This window comes from Leptonychotes weddellii, chromosome 10, assembly GCF_054177405.1.
Source record: "Leptonychotes weddellii isolate Sample4059 chromosome 10, ASM5417740v2, whole genome shotgun sequence".
Taxonomy (NCBI): Eukaryota; Metazoa; Chordata; class Mammalia; order Carnivora; family Phocidae; genus Leptonychotes; species Leptonychotes weddellii.
In genome coordinates this window covers 81,164,605-81,183,757 of record NC_138378.1, presented here as the reverse complement: position 1 = coordinate 81,183,757, position 19,153 = coordinate 81,164,605, and the positions used below count along the sequence as shown (strand labels likewise).

Sequence of the window (19,153 nt, the reverse complement as noted above, 5' to 3'; positions counted from 1 at the left end):
AGTGTTTGGCACATATGTGTCTAATGAATTATAGTTTAATATTTTTCTTTCTGCCTTGTGTATGTTTTCATTTGGCACACACGAAGTTCTCAAGAAATGTTAGCTCATTACCTTTGGTCATAATTGCCACTTTTCTCACTTGGATCCCATTTTTACTGTACATGGTGAAAATTCCTCAATTTCTTATTTGGTGACTTTTTTTTTTCCTTTTGATTCTACATTTTGGTTCTACTTCTGCAGTGTGTCATATTTTCCTAAGATACCCATGAGAATTTGAAAAGGAAAGGAATCAAGCATACAAGCTCAATGCAGTGTCTCGATACAAAACTAAAAATTTTCTCTTGACACAATATAGTATATTTAAAAAACATACTGGACTTAAAGTCATGTGATCTGGATTTAGTTTCCAGTTCTCTTTCTAAGTAGTGATGTGTTTTAGAGAAATAATGTAATGGAATTGCATTTTTATTTCACCATTCCAAAAAAAGGGAATAATAACAGTTTAAGACTTATTAAATAGAAAAATATGGGCCACATGCTAAAATATAATGGTCACTTGATCCAGATTTGTTCATTTTCTTTCTTTTCCCAATTTTACTCTTATCTGAAATTCTGAAGCACACAGAAACTCTGCTAGATATTTATATTGAATCGTATTATGCTTCTTTTAGGCTTTTGATCTTTACTGAAAATCATTTAAGTTGATATCATTGGAAGTAAATAAAATACACCCATGTAAATATGAATGAGATTATCATTTTATGGATTCTTAAAAGCTGAACTGTATTTTTGAATTAAAGATATGCCAAAAACGGGGGTGCCTGGATAACTCAGTCAGTTAAGTATCTGTCTGGCTTTGGCTCAGATCATGATCCTGGGGTCCTGGGATCAAGCCCCGCATCAGGCTCCCTGCTCCCTCTCCCTCTGCCTTCTGCTCCTCCAGCTTGTGTGCTCTCTCTCTGTCAAATAAATAAATAAAATCTTAAAAAAAAAAACAATGTGCTAAATAAAAAGGGAAAAAGAGAGTATATACCAAAAATAGACAAGGTATAATTTGAGGAACAAAGAGTATAAGTTAGTACTAAGATCTTTGTTGACTTTCCATTTTCTAATTCTTTTAACATTATTTATTTTACAACACTCTTTGTTTTTAACTCACAAAACTCCACGTTTTACACAACTCATTTGGGTTGTGCCACAATTTTAGTTAACCGTAGTATGCTTAACAGGGAGGTATGATAAAGTCCTATCCCTACTAACACAACTACAGTTTTATTTCCATATCCCACCTGTGTAATAAAATGTCAAATAATTTTCTTAGTATTAAGAAAATTTATCGCAGCTATTAAATTCCATCTGCTGGGAACACACTATTGAATAGGGCGCTGTCCCTACCTTATTCAGTTGGATAGATGTGGAGTTATCCCTGGGCCGTGAGAGCAGAAAAGGGGCATGTAGCCAAGCAGTAATGCCTTCCTGTATGAAGTTTGTGTTGAACTGAGATAGAAGGATGCCTTAGCTGCCTCATGACTGGCAACTCAGGAGTCTATTTTGGGGAGCAAATGCAGTATGGAACACACATTCTAAGAATTTTAAGTAGTTGAGTGTGGCAGGAGCATTTAAAAAATCCTGAAACTGTAGGGAAGGCAAGAAGAAAAGGAAGCAAAAATTATAGGTAGGGCCATATTATAAAGGGACTTAGGTGCTAATTCTGGAGCTTGGACTTTGAAAGCAATGGGACACCACTGCGGATGAATTCAAGCATCCAAGGAAAATTGCCAAGAACATGTTAACCTCTCGAGCATAGCGTATGACGGCTGGGAATTGTATCACCTAATAATTACTGTGACTGGTAAGTGCATCCACATTTGTGTGCCCTGGGATTTTAAAATGCTGCATTATGTCTAATGAATCATACAGTTTCAGATTCCCCTTTCAGCGTGGTATATGTTTTCATTAATTTTCACACTGTTTTAGTTCACAAAGTATTTAAGTTTGCTTACAAAGCATTAAAAAAATAAACAAAGTCAACTGATAAAGAAGAAATAAAACCCTTCTTAATATTACCAACAGACAGGATTTCCTCCTGGATGTTTTCCATGAGTTTTCCCTGTGAGATTAAGAGATAGATTACCTGGGAACGAGTGGCCAAGAGAAAGCATAAAGGAACACTATTTTGAGAAATATGGAGAGGGGCAAAAGAGATTATGTGTGGTTCTTCATAGTAAATAAAGATTTACCTCATAGTTTTTAAACTTTGGAATGTTTTTATTTCAAACAGAATTTAATAGGAAAAAAATCTTACTGTATATTCATTCAGTGTGAAATTCAATCAGCATGCCCACTCTAGACAGAAAAAGGCCAGTCTGAATATAATAAGCCCCAGAGTCCAAGTTGTCAGTAGTAACCAAGATTGCCCACTAAACAACAATCCCTAAAACCGCAAACATACCTTCTTGATCCTGTGAGTGTTATTGTTGGCATGAGATTAAAACAAAACAGGTTTCTTTGTCAACTGTACATTATGAAGCCCATGGTTAATATAAATGTTAATCAGGGTTATGATAGTAGCTCCAGGGATTATGGTAATTGCGTAGCATATAACGCAAGCATAAATGTTTCAATTCAAGTGTAAATATGTAGTTAATGAAGAGTACAATCACTTAACAAACTTTTTATACTCACAGTTTAGAAATGTCAGGGCTATAAATTCATTATCTTTCAAATTTTCCTTTTGAAAATAAAACACCTATTTTGTATTAGTGCCTGAACTAAGACATGTTATTGTAGCAGGGGAAAAAAAGAACTGAAGGAAAAAAAAAAAAAAATGCACAATCCTGCTACCACTCTGTGACTACCCCTCTCACATCTTGGTGATGCTGGACAAGATCCAGTTCATGCATATACAGATCTTCTTTGACTTTACAGTGGGGTTATGTCTGAAATCTGTCATAAATTGAAAATACCATAAGTCAAAAATGCATTTAATACACTTAAACGACTGCACATCAGAGCTAAGTCTAGCCTACCTTAACCATGCCCAGAACACTTACATTACCTACAGTTGGGCAAAATTATAAAACATTAAGCCTATTTTATAATAAAGCATTGCATATCTCCTATAATTTATTGAATATTGTACTGAAAGTGAAAAACAGAATGGCTGAATGGATACAGAATGGTTGTAAGTATATAGGTTGTTGACTCTAGTGATGGTATGGCTGAATGGGAGCCCTTGCTCACCACTGCGGGCCAGCAGTGCAAGAGAGAATTTCACACCGCCTATTACTAGACTGGGCCAAGATCCAAATTCAAAATTTGAAGTACAGTTTCTACTGAATGTATACTGCTTTTGTACCATTGTAAAGTAAAAAAATCGTAAGTCAAACCATCATTAAGCCGGAGACTATCTGTAGTATTGTTTTTAATGAAAGGATACAACTATAACTATACATAAGGGTTGTACCTTAAAAAGAAAAAAGAAACCTCTGACGCTATATTGTGAAGGTATTTGCGTATCAGAAAACAACTATTCATTTTAAAATATTTTAAATGGCAGGGGCGTCCGAGTGGCTCAGTCCGTTGAGTGTCTAACTCTTGGTTTTGGCTAAAGTCATGATCTCATGGGTAGTGATATCAGCTGCATGGGGCTCTGTGCTCTGTGGGGAGTCTGCTTGAGATTCTCTCCCTTTCTCTTCCTCTGCCCCTACCCCTACACTTTCCCCCTCCCTATCTCTCTCTCTAAATAAATAGATCTTAAAAAATATTTTAAATGGAAAACAACTTTCTACTATAATGGGGGAGCAGTAAATTTATTGATCCATTATCTCTTTATTGTTTTTTTCCCCAAAGTTAAAGTAATGTGGTAATACCTTGTAACTTAATTTTTGTGGCTCTACCCACAAAAATTGCAGTGTAAAATTTTGAAGACAAATTTTTATTCCTTTTATGTATTTTTTTCTCTGTGTGTTTTATAGATCAGAAACATTGCAATGGTATGTTGATGTACTGGACATATTACCCTAGAAAATAATGAATTCTTAAAACTAATATGTATAATATTTTTCATAGTTTATGAATATTTTCTTCTCATAAGGCATTGCTTTTTCACTTCTATTCTTTTTATTTTGTGTCCTTCCTTTGGAAACATCAACTTGTCATACACCATTCTCTCTAGCATATCTACTGTACTCCCTCTCATTGATATAATTTATTTTTACCTTTTTAAAACATTTTTCTCTACCATTTTTTACATTATGTTTGTTATTTGTCTCTAAATTATGTTGTAATTCCACTGTATTTTTAAAAATTTTTTAATCCTTTTTCTGTTTCTCTTTTAAATTTAGTACTTTTTTTTTTTAAAGCTGTCTATCCTTTGTGCTTTATGCTCTGTTTTTGATTCATGGGGACCATGCTCTGTTATCATCTAGTTGGTATGTCAGTTTTCTGTGTATTCCTTTTGAAGCTTCTGTTGAGTCATATTCAAAGGTAAGCTGTCTCCCAAATCATAAAGAAGCTTTTATTTTCCTCTTTTCCTAACCATTAGGACGAGTGTTTTTGTAGCTTGCTTTCTTTTGTTTTTACTCATCCTTAAAGAATGTCCAGACAGCAGATTTGTCCAGTGCTCAAATATGAGTGGATTACCCTTTTTTTTAAAAGATTTTATTTATTCATTTGTCAGAGAGAGAGAGAGCCCAAGCAGGGGGAGCAGCAGGCAGAGGGAGAGGGAGAGGGAGAAGCAGGCTCCCCGCTGAGCAGGGAGCCTGACGCAGGCCTCCATCTTAGACCCTTGGGATCGTGACCTGAGCCTAAGGCAGATGCTTAACCCACTGAGCCACCCAGGCATCCCTGGATTGACCTTTTTTGTACCCTTGTGTTTTGGGTAAATTTTACATATAGGTGTATATGTAATTTCAATGTAGAAGATGTTATTCTGTGGCAGTATCATTCTCTTTTGTGTACTGCTTGGTTCTCTGTATTCTGAAACAGTGTGTAAAACAAACAAATCAACAACAAACTATAGTTCCCTTCCTGAATTTCCATAATATTTTCCCTTTTCTTGTCTCCTGGGTGACCTCTGCAGGTTTTAGCTGTGTATGGGTTGCTCTATTGCATAACTAGCTCTGGCTCACTCAGTACTCCAGGGGGGTCTTGGTTGTGAACACAATATTATAATTGATTTTCTCTGTCTACTTTTCCCACTTGGGCAAAGATGGCGAGTCTAAGATAGGACTGGGCAGGAAAAATTTAAAAGATTAATTTTGAATAGGTTTTCCTTTAGGTAGGCTATAAGCTTCAATTAATGTCATTTTTACTTCTAAAAATATGACAATTCTGAGATATTTCTTTGGCTATAATTTTTCCCATTAATGTGTATTTTTATGAAATCTGGTCTAGGCTATATTAGGGATTCTTACTGAATACCAATTTAAAATAGAAGCTCTCTTCTTAACTATTTGTCTTTATATCACTGTGTAGTTTCTGCAGTCTAACTTTCTTGCTAGAGGTTTTTATTCATAAACATGTATCTTTTTTTTGATGGTGGTTTATAGGGAAGGAGAACTGCCAGTGGAGAGAAAAAAATCATTTCGTTTTATATAATGTTAAAGTAGCAGATGCTTAAAGGCCAAAATATTAGTTGGTATTTAGTATGTTTTTAATCAACTAGGTTAGTTTTATGATATTACTATGGTTTTAAATAATTTTTTGAATTAGATAAAAAGTAATAATTAATAGTTAAAATTCTAACATCTCTTTTAAAATCAGTTCATAAAAGTGGCTTAGAATGATTTATTAGTATAAACTTCAACTACCTTGTATTTTACGTATTTAAAAACACTTCCATTTTACTGAGTTCTTCAGTATGAAGAATAGATTCTTAACTTCTTCAAAAATCTAGGTTTTAATTTGCATACCCCAGCTGAATTTACAAGACTGAAGCAATTCCTCAATTCAGTGGATCCACAGTATTCTTTCAGCTCTGTAAATAGCAGGAAACATACAAGTTTGCCGTGTACAAGATTACATAATCTTTCCAGAGTTCATTAAGTTATAATCTTCCCATCAGCCACATCCAGTGCAGTTTAACATGCCATGAAATATAAAGTTAGACATCTATAATTCATGTAAGAAAATGGTTATTTATATTTAAGGAAAATATTTTGTGTTATTTCGTCTGGCAGTGCAGACTTCTCTATTACTTATTTAAGCTTAGATTTACATTCATTTTATAGTGTTGCCATCCAGTGGGGCTTGTTTTATCCTACACTGTGAAGATGGAGATATATGTAATTGGCAAAAATTGCAAGGCTTAGAATACCTAAAGTTTTGTGTTGCTTGTCTGCTTGTATTTTAGACTATCAGAATCTTTCTAATATTTCTCCTTTTTACAGGACTTCTGTAATGCTTGCTTGCAATTAGTCATGCTTCTATATTTTTATATTTCTACTGGCTAAATAGAATTTTTTAAAATTTTGTGTTAGGGGTAGAATGAAATTTACATAGATTTAATTATTCTCAACAATTGTTTAACGTTAATGCACTAAGGCATTTCCTTTTACTGCAAGTTGAAAATACCCCCATTGTTTTGGTTTTTTTTTTTTTAAAGAAAATTTGTGCTAGAAGGCTCACAGATAGGTATTGGAAATACTGACTGCAGGAAAATAAAAGGGCAGAAAAAAACCCACAAAACATTATTAAAATAGATAAAGTTTTTCAGCCCAGTTTTGTAGCTATCAGGGGTTTATATCATTTGACCTTTAGTTAAATACTCTGAGCCTCCAGGAATAAAGGCCCTATAGTAGCATTAAGTATTATTGCTGCTATCTTCATCATCTAAATGCAATCTTTAAACTACTTAAGATTCACCTCTCACTGTTGGACACTTTCTTTAATACCTCTGTAATTGTAAAGAGGACTTTGATGAGTGTATTAAGGTTTCCCCAGCTTCTGAGTGAATTGCCTGTTTAGTGGTAGATAAGCAGACTTCAAGGACTGTTGAGATTATCAACATTCAGTTTCCTTTGATTTCTTCATTTTCTAATTTCCTTAAAATTCATCTCTTCCTCACCACTGTGAAATCGTGTAAGCAAGCACCATGTTAAGGTAGAAGGAACACAGAAGGATTTAGGAAACAAATTCCATTCCTGACTTCATCATTAACTTTGAATAGGATCTTCAGAAAAAATACTTAATCACCTGCAGAATGGAGTGACAGCACCAGACCATCTGGCTTGGAATATTGGGACGATTCAAGAATGTATTTAATGCTTACTATGTACCTAATCATATTTTCGGTGATTTGCTGACACTTTAGAAGAACAAATATGTCACCTGTCCACATGGAATTTTAAATACAGTTATCTTTTTCATTTTAAAGTACTTTCTATACATAAGGAAATGACATTAGATTGAAAGAGAAAAACATTTTACATTTGAAATAAAACATAATTATTCACCAGTTTAGATAAGTTTGGATTTCTAGGATGTGTAATCATCTGATTTAACTAATATTAATAGAATATTATTCCCTGGGACAATGAGTACACTCTGAGAATTATTAATAGGCCATTTTGTGCACCTTTGAGATATCCACTACTGTAGGTATATATATATATCCTTCCCGTGTGACACCCATCCCAAGGAACAAGTTGGACAATAAGTAGCTGTTATCTATAAACTCCTAAATACAGAGTGAGTTTTGCTTGTTGGACAAAGAAAGGAACACAGTAATACAATTTCAGAATCCACCTAAGCAGTTGCAAGGTAGTTTTTACATATATAGGAGATAACACAGGGACAGATCTTCTGTTAAAAAAACAAAACCAAACAGTATGAATGAAAGTTGTTTGATAACTCACCTGCATTTTATTTTTAACTATTTTATGGAACATGACAGAAGCCAGTGAAGTGACATAATCTAAGCAGTCAAGCTTTCTCTTCATGAACTCTATGTTTAGCTGTTTTTGTCACTTTGTTTGCATGTTTTCCTTCACAAATTTACCTAAGTCAGGGGTTCTGTCTCACCCATTGGCATGCACCTGTCCACAGTTGAAAGGCTAAAGCTGTTTGAACATAATACATATCATTTCTGTCCTGCTTTTTTTCCCCCTAATGAGAATTTAACAGTTGGGAATAGTTGGAAAAAAAAAAAAAAGAAAACCCTATTACCTAAATCACAAATCAGATCAGTCCTTTTATGGTCAAAGCTGAGCCACATAAGAGGTTGATAGGTGAAATTTCCTATTTCACCCCTACTAATTTTAAATTTACCTTTATCATTTGTTTAATGAATGAATCAATATTTTAGTCGTAGTGGCTCATAGTTATTCAGTAGATGTTTGAAGATAGCAAGCATGAGAAACACTAGTATTGCCCAAATTGTGATCAATGGAAGCTTAAGGTAAGAAATCTAGAATACAGGAGTGCCTGGGTGGCTTAGTCGGTTAAGTGTCTGCCTTTGGCTAAGGTCTTGATCCAGGGGTCCTGGGATCGAGCCCCGCATTGCTTCATATACCCTGCTCAGTGGGGAATATGCTTATCCCTCTCTCCTCTGCCCCTACCCCTACTCCGCCCCCACGCCCCGCTCATGCACTCTCTCTCTCTCTCTCAAATAAATAAATAAAATCTTCAAAAAAAAAAAAAAATCTAGAATGCAACATGTTGCAGTCATGATGAAAAACAATGTGGAGATTCTTCAAAAATTAAAAATAGAACTACCCTATGATCTAGCAGTTCCACCTCTGGGTATTTATTCTAAAGAACTAGAAGCAGGATCTTGAATAGATAATTGCATGCCCATGGGATTAATTGAAAAAGAAAATCTGGCATATATGCAATGGAGTACTAATCAGCCAAGAAAAAGAAAGTAAATCCTGCCATTGTGACAACATAGATGAATTTCGAGGGCTTTATTCTAAGTGAAATAACTTAGGGAAAAATAAGAACTATATGATCTCACTTATATGTAGAATCTACTAAGGCTGAACTCATAGAAACAGAGAATAGATTGGTGGTTGCCAGGGGCTGAGGGTTGGGGAAAATAGGAAAATCTTGGTTCAAGGGTACAAACTTTTTAAGAGGAATATGTTCTGGGGATATAAGAGATTATAAGAGGAATAACTTCAGGTTATCTAACAGACAACATGGTGATTTTAGTTCACAGTATTGAATTGTGTACTTAAAGGTTACTAAAAGAGTGGATTTTAAATATTCTTACCATAACAACAGTAACAAACTAAAATGGTAATTATGTGAGGTGAAGGATATGTTAACTAATCTCATTGTGGTAATCATTTTGCAGTACATATGTATATCAGATCCTTACATTGTACACCTTAATCTTTACACAGTGTTATACTTCAATTATGTCTCAAGAGAGGGGAAAACTAAAAAAAAAAAAAAAAAAGTGGTGTATATATAAAATGAAATATTAGCATAAGATGGAAAATTTTGACATATACTTCACTGTGGATGAAAGTTGAGGATATTATGCTAAGTTACATAAGCCAGTTATAGAAAGTTAAGTATTGCATGATTCTGCTTATTGAAGTATTTAAAGTAGTCAAACTTACTGAAGCAGAAAGTGGAATGGTGGTTTCCAGGGACTGGTGGAGGGATGGTGGAGTTGCTGTTTGGTGGGTATAGAGCTCCAGACATTCAAGATGAAAACGTTCTAGAGATCCTCTGTATAATTTTGTCCACATAATTAACAGTAGTTTATTGTCCACTTAATAAATTGGTAAGATAGATTTCATGTTTGGTGTTTGGTGTTTTTACCACAGTAATAAAAAAATAGCTCTGAGAGGTAAAAGAAGTTACTTATTAGGTGTTTCAGAAGCTGGTACCAATTCTTATTCACACCTTTGGAAATTTGGGAAGGTGAAGAAAAGACTAGAAAAATGGGGGACCCTTGACACACAAGCTTGGCTAGTTGCTAACCTTGTTACTGAAAATCCTTCTTAGTAAAATAATTAAGCCTTTAAAAAGCCTTGAAAGTATAAACTCTGGAAAGACTGTTATGATCTCCAGAAATTATGAATAATATGAGGTTCTGGAATCCTGAGGATGACCTTGCTGTGAGCTGCTTATATACTTTCACAATATCTTACATCACAAGAAGCTCTGAGCATGGGCTTCTGGAGTGAAACAATACAGAGAGAGGAATGAGACATTGTGCAAACATTAGCCAAATGAGATTGACATTGATTTCAGATGAAATTCTTGAACCAATTATAAAGGAAATTATTAGTGAGTACCTGAAAGAAGGAACACATACCACTCAGTTTCAATATGGGTTCACACAAACTAAGTCATGTCAGACTAATTCAATTTCTTCTTTTAATAGGGTTAGTAGCTTAATAGATTAGGGGATATTAGAGACACTGTAGACAAGGTCTGGATTTCAGCCAGGCATTTGACAAGTCTTCTGATGTTTTCCTTGTTGACAAGATAATTGAAATGAGCTGGATTTATGAGCAATTTCTACTTGAAGAAAAGTTACGGTAACGTGTAAATAATTTTAAAATATTAAGCTAAAAATAATTAAAACTTTTTATGTGCAAGCCATTGCTATGTCCTTTATATGCATGCTCTAACATTCTCAATCCTCATAATCTATGAAATATTGTACACATTCTTCAAGTTAGATAACTGAGGCAAAGGAAGATTAATTACTTAGTATAAGGTCATGTGGGTAGTAATTGGCAAAGCCACAATTTTAACCCAGTGCATGTAACTTCAAAACCATATCCTTAACCACTATGTGATACACCACATGACTTGTTCTTACCTTGATGCAATATGCTTAATTATAACAATGAGAATATAAAAGATACATTCATCAGTTTGGGCATAATCTGCATCTGAAGTAATAGGAAATATTCTGGATGATATAATAAGCATTAGAGTTTGTGTCTTTGAGTTAGTTTTCCCTGGCTACTGTAACAAATTGCCACAAGCTTAGTGGCTTAAAACAACATAAATTTATTATCTTATAGTTTAGTAGGCTTGAAGTCCAACACAGGTCTTACTGGGCAAAGAGGAAGGTGTCAACAAGGCTACATTCCTTCTGTAGGCTGTAGTGGAGAATTTTTCTTGCTTTTTCCAACTTCTGTAGACTACCTGCGTTCCTTGGCCATGGCCCCATTACAGCTCCAAAACCAGTAATGTTGCATCTCTCAGTGCCTTGCATCCACAGTTACATCTTCCCTTGACTCTCTTCTATTTCTGTATTCCACATTTGTGATTATTATATTGAGTTCACCCAAATAATCTAGGATATTCTCCCTATTTTAAGGTCAGCTGGTTAAAAACCTGAATTCCTTCTGCAAATCTAATTTTCTTTGTAACCTGGCATAGTCATAAATTCTGGGGATTAGGCTGTCAGCATTTTCGGGTGGGCCATTATTTTGTCTACTGTACTCCTTATAATTAATTCTCTATTTTATAACAAGAACAAAGTTTGGTTTTGTCATTTGGTAAGCATTGTTTTTTTTTTTCCTTCCATAACAATATGCATGAGCTTGCTAGTGCAATTTCTAGTTTAATATGTCCTGCTTAAAAATTTGTATTCCTCTTTATAGTATTCAAACAACTTTCATAAGACCTATGAAAGTTGAAAATTGTTGAAGCCGGATGATGAATATATAGGATATTTATTATATTAGTCTACTTTTGTATATAGTTAAGTTTTTCAGTAATAAAGATTAAAAATAGACTCAGAGGTGTTATTAGACTCTATAATAGTTAGCCATATCATGAGAATAATCTAAAAGCTAGTGCAATATGTATGAAGATAATAGAATTGTAATATATAGACCAAAAGAGCAGGTGATCTACAGTGTTATAATGGTTAAACAACAATTGATTTATGATATCCACTTTTGAGTGCTACAGTGGAAAGAAATGTAGACAAACTAGTACATAATTCTAGGAGAGTGGTTAAAATGATCAATGAATAACAATCTACATAAACTTGGTCGAGGGAGTAATATTTAGCTTGGAAAAAAAGCTGGAGTATTATCAAGTATTTAAAGAATCGTCATAGGAAAAAAAAGTAAATTTATTTTCCCTGGATCCTGATAAAACAGATATTTAGGAGATAAATAGAGAGAGTTTTTGGTGGTGCACCTGGGTGGCTCAGTTGGTTAAGTGTCCAGCTCTTGATTTCAGCTCAGGTCATGATCTCAAAAGTCCTGAGATCAAGCTCCGCGTTGGGCTCCCAGCTGGGTGTGGAGCCTGCTTAAGATTCTCCTCCCTCTTCCTCTGCTCCTCCCCACCATGCTCTATCTTTCTAGGGGAAAAAAAAAAAAAAAAAGGAAGGGAGGAGGGAGAGTGGGAGGAAGGAAGGAAGGAAAGGAGGAAGAGAGAGAAAGAGAAAGGGAAGGAAAGAGAATGAGAGAAAGAAAGAAAAGAAAAGAAAAAGAAAAGAGTTTTTCATGTCTATGAGAGTTTAAGTTACCCAAAGATAAAAGAGCCATCATGAAAGACAATGGGTTGAATGACCCCATGGATTGGATCTAAGCAAAAGTTTCTTTGTTGGATTTCAAATGTTCGTAGTTTCTTCTAACCTAGGCTTAAAATGAGGTGATGGATAAATTTTACCCTTTTAATTAGCAATAACCTCATCCAAAAACATGTATCACATTCTAATTTTTTCAGTTTTACAGAATCACCATTGCTTATTATAATCACACCAAAATGTTAGGAGACGTGAAATCTCATTGCTTTGAACCAACTTGCAAAGGGCACTTGTGCATCTTACTAAGGGCAGTGGGATGTAATGCTTCAGGTACTGAAATACTAAGCCCATAAGAGTGATCGTAGGAGGAAAAAAACAATACTTGCCAAGTGATATGGAGCCAGAAAGTGGTGGAGTCCATATGGCATACACTACTTCCTAACCTGACTTCTACAAACTGATGAAATAAGATATTGTGGATAGGGTATTTATATCCCCCCACACATATCTGGGTCCTTTCTCTCCAGCTATATTGGGATAACTTCCCCTTCACTCCCTTTAAATACACCCTGAAATTCATATTTTTGGCTTTTTAATTTTCTTGCCAACTCTTCTATACACCTTTATGTAGTTTTGGGAAAATCTTTTCTCAAGTGACATTTAGTGCTCTACCACCCTGATTTTTTCCAGCAATCGCAGTCTCTTAGCTCTTGCTATGAGATACTTGATGAATGAAAAACATATTTCAGGGGTGCCCATCAAGCATGCATGTCTATGCATATGGTGAATTTTTAAGCTCTGTCCAGCTGTTGTAGGACAGTATTACATGCAAAGAAGATATTTTTGATTTAATCATTGGTGCTTAAACTCCTCATTTGTGCATAAATTTAATATTTTTATAAATGTTTCACAGGTATAATCTCTTTTGATTGTTACAAGAAGTGCTGAAAAAGGCCAAGTGTCATAAGGAAACTGAGGAGATCCAACTGTCTTTGCCCAAGGTCACACTGCTGGTTAAAAGTCAGAGCTTTAGAGGTGCTACAACTATCCCATAGTCTTCCCGCCAGACAGGAGGAGAATCGGGCTTTGAACCTTGGACTTCTAATTATAAGTTCACTGCTTTTTTGCTCTTTTCACTGTGCCATGTGACCTTTCCAAGTAAAATGCCACATCTTTCCAGCATGATAATTAGCTTTCAGTGTGACTTTGAGGCAGTGATTCTTCCCAGGGAGAAAGAGAAAGAGAGAGAGAGAGAGAGAAGGTGGGGGGAGAAGAAGAGAAAAATCCCAAATGAAATGAAACACCCTCCCGGTTAACCCTAGCAAATGAATTTGATTTATTTTCCTTATGAACCTAATCAGGGTTAGAATTAATCTGAAATGAAGAGCTACAGTTTTCTCATCTTGAGTTTTCCATATAGAGCTACTTTTAAAAGTACTCAGTGACATTTTAGAGTAAATATGATAAGCAAATGTAAATGTAATTGCACAAGTCATATATGGTGTGAGTCATTTGTAAAGTTCACTAGGAATGAGCTATATAGCACAGGATCCATTTGTCACTTAAGGAAATGAGATCATCTGCTCTAACATATGAAAGGAGGAATTTAACAGTGAATTAAACTCAGTCCAAGCCAGAAAATGTCCAAATTACTACTCCCCAGTGGTTTGGGTTCAAATAATCTAACCACGAGGATATTCTCCATTCACTCTTCTCTTGACACATGCTGGTAGAGAAAAGGAATGGAACATCTGAAGTATATGTTTTAATATTTTATGTGTTTGAGAGGATATCTGAAAAAAAGACAGATGGATATATCTTCTGTTTAGCTTCACTATTTTATGTCTCTATCCTATAAATTTTCATAATATACAGGTTCTAATTTTCTGGGAGCTAATGTGCAATTAGCCAAACAGTGGTTTTCTTCGTAATCTGATTGACCAGATCAGAGAGAGAAAGATTAAAACTTACACTGAAGTACAACAAAGTATTCTTCATTGCTACAGACAGAGGTACTAAAAGCTGAAAATAGTAAAATTTATTTTCCCAGAAAATAGGCTCGGTGTGCCATTGTTGCTGTCTGTAATTGGTTTTGAATATAACTGTTTCCAAAAAGTGAAAGTAGAGAACAATGAGGTATGTGCCACATTATAGAAAACTATTTCAAAATGCACATTTTGGATTATTCCTTCTGCTCTGACATGTGTGCTGTAATTGTAAGTCACTGGGCTTGCCCATTTTGTTTTAAAGGTGAACAAGCAAGATCACAGAATTCTGAGAAGATAGAAAGCTATGATATCAAGGACAAAGTGAAATAAGGCGACTAACATGCTTACCCACACCCTGCCCTTTTTCCCTGGACTCTAAGTTTGGCTTCTTCTTCTCCTCATTATTTGTCTTTGGCATTGTTGAGCACCCCATCCCATCCTTATCAGAGAGCTCCCCTATGTCCTCACTGCTAGAAGATATTGGTTGTTTCAATCTCCCACGTTCTTCCTTGATTCTACACTTTTTGCTTCCATATACTCCAGCAGGTAGGGTTGGAGATAAACATGTCTTTATAAAAAAAAAAAAAACTATATATATATATATATATATATATTTAAATTTTATAGTAGTTCCATGTCTACATATACTTCCTCTGACAAGATTCCTTCCTTCCTCCTTCCCTGCCTCTGTTGTTTCTATTTTTTCTTTATAGCTTTTAACATATTATATATTTTTATATGTAATGCTTGCCTGACACTCCAAAATAGTCAATTTGGAAACTTCTAAGCAAGTCAAAAAAAATAAAAAAATAAAAACAACCAGCTTATTTTAATGAGTAGAATTATAATTTCATGGTAAGTGTAGAGGACAATGTGGAGCTCTTTAAGTAGACTTAACTCTAGGAGCAGTAGCTGAAGATAGATTTATTTTATTTTATTTTTAAAGATTGTATTTATTTACAGAGAGAGAGACAGCACAAGCCAGGGAAGGGGCAGAGGGAGAGGGAGAAGCAGATGCTCCATGAGCAGGAAGCCTGACATGGGAATCCAGGCACGCTGAGGATTGTCATCTTAAGTGTGGGGAAGTCCAGTGAAACTCATCCTAAAAGCTGAATACATGTAAACAGGTTTTTTCTTTCCCCCAGACAAAACCTTTAAGAAAAATCTCTCATTGGGGCACCTGGGTGGCTCAGTTGGTTAAGCATCTGCCTTTGGCTCAGGTCATGATCCCAGGGTCCTGAGGTTGAACCCCGCATTGGGCTCCCTCCTCAGTGCGGAGTCTGCTTCTCCCTCTGCCTGCCACTCCCCCTGTATGTGCTCTCTCTCTCTCTCTCTCAAATAAATAAACAAAATTTTTAAAAAGAAAATCTCTTGTTATGATTCGATTTGATTTGGTGTCACATTAACCTTGAGGGTCCATGAACCTTCTAATGCTTGCAGTTAATAGACAAGACAGGCATTGTCACTCAGGCTGAGTAAAGGTGAACTCAGATGAGGTCCAGTATAGGGAGGAATGCGTTTGTAGATGCCTAGAGGCTCATCTCTTCCTATAGATCTTCTGGTAACCACGCAAGAGCTAAAATAGTTTTGAAAGCTCTACTACTATTTATATAGTAGTAAGCCCTTTGAATTTATTTGTATGCTCCCAATTTTATTTTCTGGGGCATTTTTGCACAATAACATAGCCTACAGAATAATTCTGTCTGATTATCAGTTATATTTTTAAATTATATTCGAGAACATTTACTGAGCTATTGATTGCATCAGGCTATTTTTGGTTCTATAAAAAAATCAACAACAATTAATTTAGCACCAATTATGGAAGAGACTGATCAGTGCCTTGGAGACAAAGGAGAATCAAAACATTATAGAATACCACCTTCATTTTACAGGATTTTATAATCTAGCTTGAAAGTTATAAAGAAACCCCTGCAGGAACAAATAACAATGCAACTCAGTGTAGGTGGGTACTAAGTGTGTGGCACAGAGAAGAGCTGTGTAATTTTTAAGTCAGGAGATTATTTATAGGCGGCCAAAGTGGCTTATGGATATGTCAGGATGGCTTTAAAAGGTCCCTAGCAACCATTTTCTTTATTTTCTCCCCTTCCCTTCCCTTCCCTTCCCTTCCCTTCCCTTCCCTTCCCTTCCCTTCCCTTCCCTTCCCTTCCCTTCCCCTCCTCCTTTCTTTTGCTTTTAAGATTTACATTATGATTTTTGGATAGTATATGATTTCCATCACTGTTAGGAGTCTAGTCTTCTTGCATATTAATGCTCATCTTTGTGTCCTTTAGAGGCCCTCCCAGAGCCTGACACGTGCACTGCTACCCTTGCAGGTGAGAGCCACCAAACCCTCATTATTCTTCACTTGCTTTCAGCCATATACTCTGTCAAGCTATCTGGGTTTTGGAGTTTTAGGAAAGAAGGAGAGACCTAATGATAGTTATTTTTAGTTAACTTGTCTGTGGCTCCCTTTATATTTATTTGAACAATTAAATACCCAAGCCTATAGTAGATGTTGTGAATGGGTCATAATATTAAAAATCCAAAAGCTGTTTTAATGATAGTAATATAGCCAAAAAAATCCCTAAGATCATGCATTTAACGTAATAGCAATAATAGGCATGTTTTTTTGTTTTGTTTTGTTTTGTTTTTGGTCAAAGCCTTCTGACACATTGTAACTTAGGTTTATTAATGTCACTTGGGAACCACTGATTAAGTACCTAAATTTTAGCCTTTGAATACACTAGAGAAAAAAAAAAGCCATGGAGATATAAAGTATTCCCCAACACCAAACTGGAAGCATTTTTGTTGATTCTTAAAAAAAAAAAATTCCAACCATAAAAAAATATGGTTAGGTGAACAAATTTATCATCCATTAAACACCATGACCTTTATTGCACTTGTGGTTTCACCGTGCTCCTCTGCAGTTTGAGATATTTTTCCATAGGTACAGATACAGCAGAAAGCCAAAGCCACATTTAAAATCACTGAATGAACACTAAAACCCTTGGGTTCCATCTCATCTAGATGCTCATTAACCTTTTTGTGATCTCTTAATATATAGTGTGGGTAACAGACAAATCTCCTGCTTTATTGCCAAAAAACTTAACATCGTGTGTGTCTGTGTGTGTGTGTGTGTGTGTGGATAGTGTGTGTGTATTCACATATGAAAGAGAAAGCAAAAGCGAACAAGAGTATGAGGACTATGGAAATATAAAATTTAATATTATTTCCCCAGAGTGAACATAAATGCTGCCAGAGTAATCAAATTAATGAATCCCAAGCATTGTTTGCCTCTATTTTTTAAGAGAGACTGAAAAAAATATTTTGTGGGATCATTTCCTAAGAATTTTCTTATTACTGAAATAAGAAAGAAGTAAACATCTTGCATTTACCAGTAAGGAAAAATAAAATGCTGGTTACAGAACATTAGGATACTTAACCGGCCATGTGTTTTGTAAAAGCAATACATAATAAATATGTAATTAGCAGTTTGAGAATCTCATAAGTTGATCTATTTCTAAATGCCTTTGGATGTTAAAAGCAAAACAGAAAACTGCAAAAGAAAACTTCAAATATTTCTATTGCATCTTTTATGTATTGGTCTTGTTATTTTGTTTCTAAAGAGGAAGTATAAGATTAGAACAGAGCATTGTGCTTTTTATCCTCAAACATTTTAAAAACCTGAAATCTAATTCCCTAAAATTTCTTAATTCACTATTCAACTTACAGGATTTTTTAAAGAATGACTCCCACCTAAAGTTTACCCAAACCTTTGGGTTATTTTTGTGTGTATGTAAAGGTGTTGTCCAGATGAGATTAAATATTAGCTTATCGTCTTCCTTATGCTAAATTCATATCAAAATGAAAATAGAGTTTAGTGACTAAAATTTTACCATAGTGATTATAAATATAGGGTAATAGACAATACAGGGCAGAGGTCTGTTTTCTTCAGGGTGCTTGTTCACTGCATAAGAGAATCTGAACTGTTGAAAATAAAACAGATGCTCTGAAAATTATCAGGCTTGTATTTAATTTATGCAGTTTTCCCATTAATAGCATTATCTATTTAACACATCCATTACATATCCGCAGTGTTAATTTAGGCAGAAAAAAAGTAGCAACTTCAAAAGGAAATCTTCCATTAAATTAAGGATATTGACTTTAATGGATGTCCCAAATAGACATAAAAATTAACAGGATGAAAAAACAAGTTGATTAAAAGTGGTCCCATTATAATTTGTTATGCCACATAGAATGAAAATATTAAGACGGAATTCACTAAAAAATAGTGCCAATGAAAGCTCTTTGTACTTTAAAATGCATGACTTTAAAGCTGTCAAATCATAGAATCTTATATAAAAATATGTCTTTCTACAACTCTGACTAAACCTGTGTCTTGCAAAGAAAACCTTGATATTTACAAGATTCACTTTGTTTTGATGATCAAGGAATTGGAAATGGTGATCAATTCACTTGTTTAATGGCCTCATTTCATGGAAGTACTGTACCAGCTGAGACATGGGTAAATTGCTGTTCCTTTCTGTTCCCACTTTCTCCTCTCTCTGTATCCTACACCTTCACAAATATCTATTACCATGTCCATCAGGTCGCTTGAAATTCTTCTTTAATGATTCATTCTTGGGGTGCCTGGGTGGCTCAGTTGTTAAGCGTCTGCCTTCGGCTCAGGTCATGATCCCAGGGT

The 19,153-nt window shown here is 35.0% G+C and overlaps 1 protein-coding gene and 1 long non-coding RNA gene across 5 annotated transcripts in view; one reads left to right on the top strand and one right to left on the bottom strand.

Annotated features, from left to right (window-relative positions):
• LOC145715916 (uncharacterized) overlaps positions 1-1,781 on the bottom strand; it is a 396,987-nt gene extending 395,206 nt beyond the window's left edge. For all 3 annotated transcript variants that reach the window (XR_014138190.1, XR_014138189.1, XR_014138188.1), the window contains exon 1: positions 1,396-1,781. This is a non-coding gene — a long non-coding RNA (uncharacterized LOC145715916). The remainder of the gene's footprint in view (positions 1-1,395) is intronic.
• The window catches only part of LRRTM4 (leucine rich repeat transmembrane neuronal 4), a 649,649-nt gene that overhangs the window by 199,180 nt on the left and 431,316 nt on the right, over positions 1-19,153 (top strand). The window lies entirely within an intron of this gene.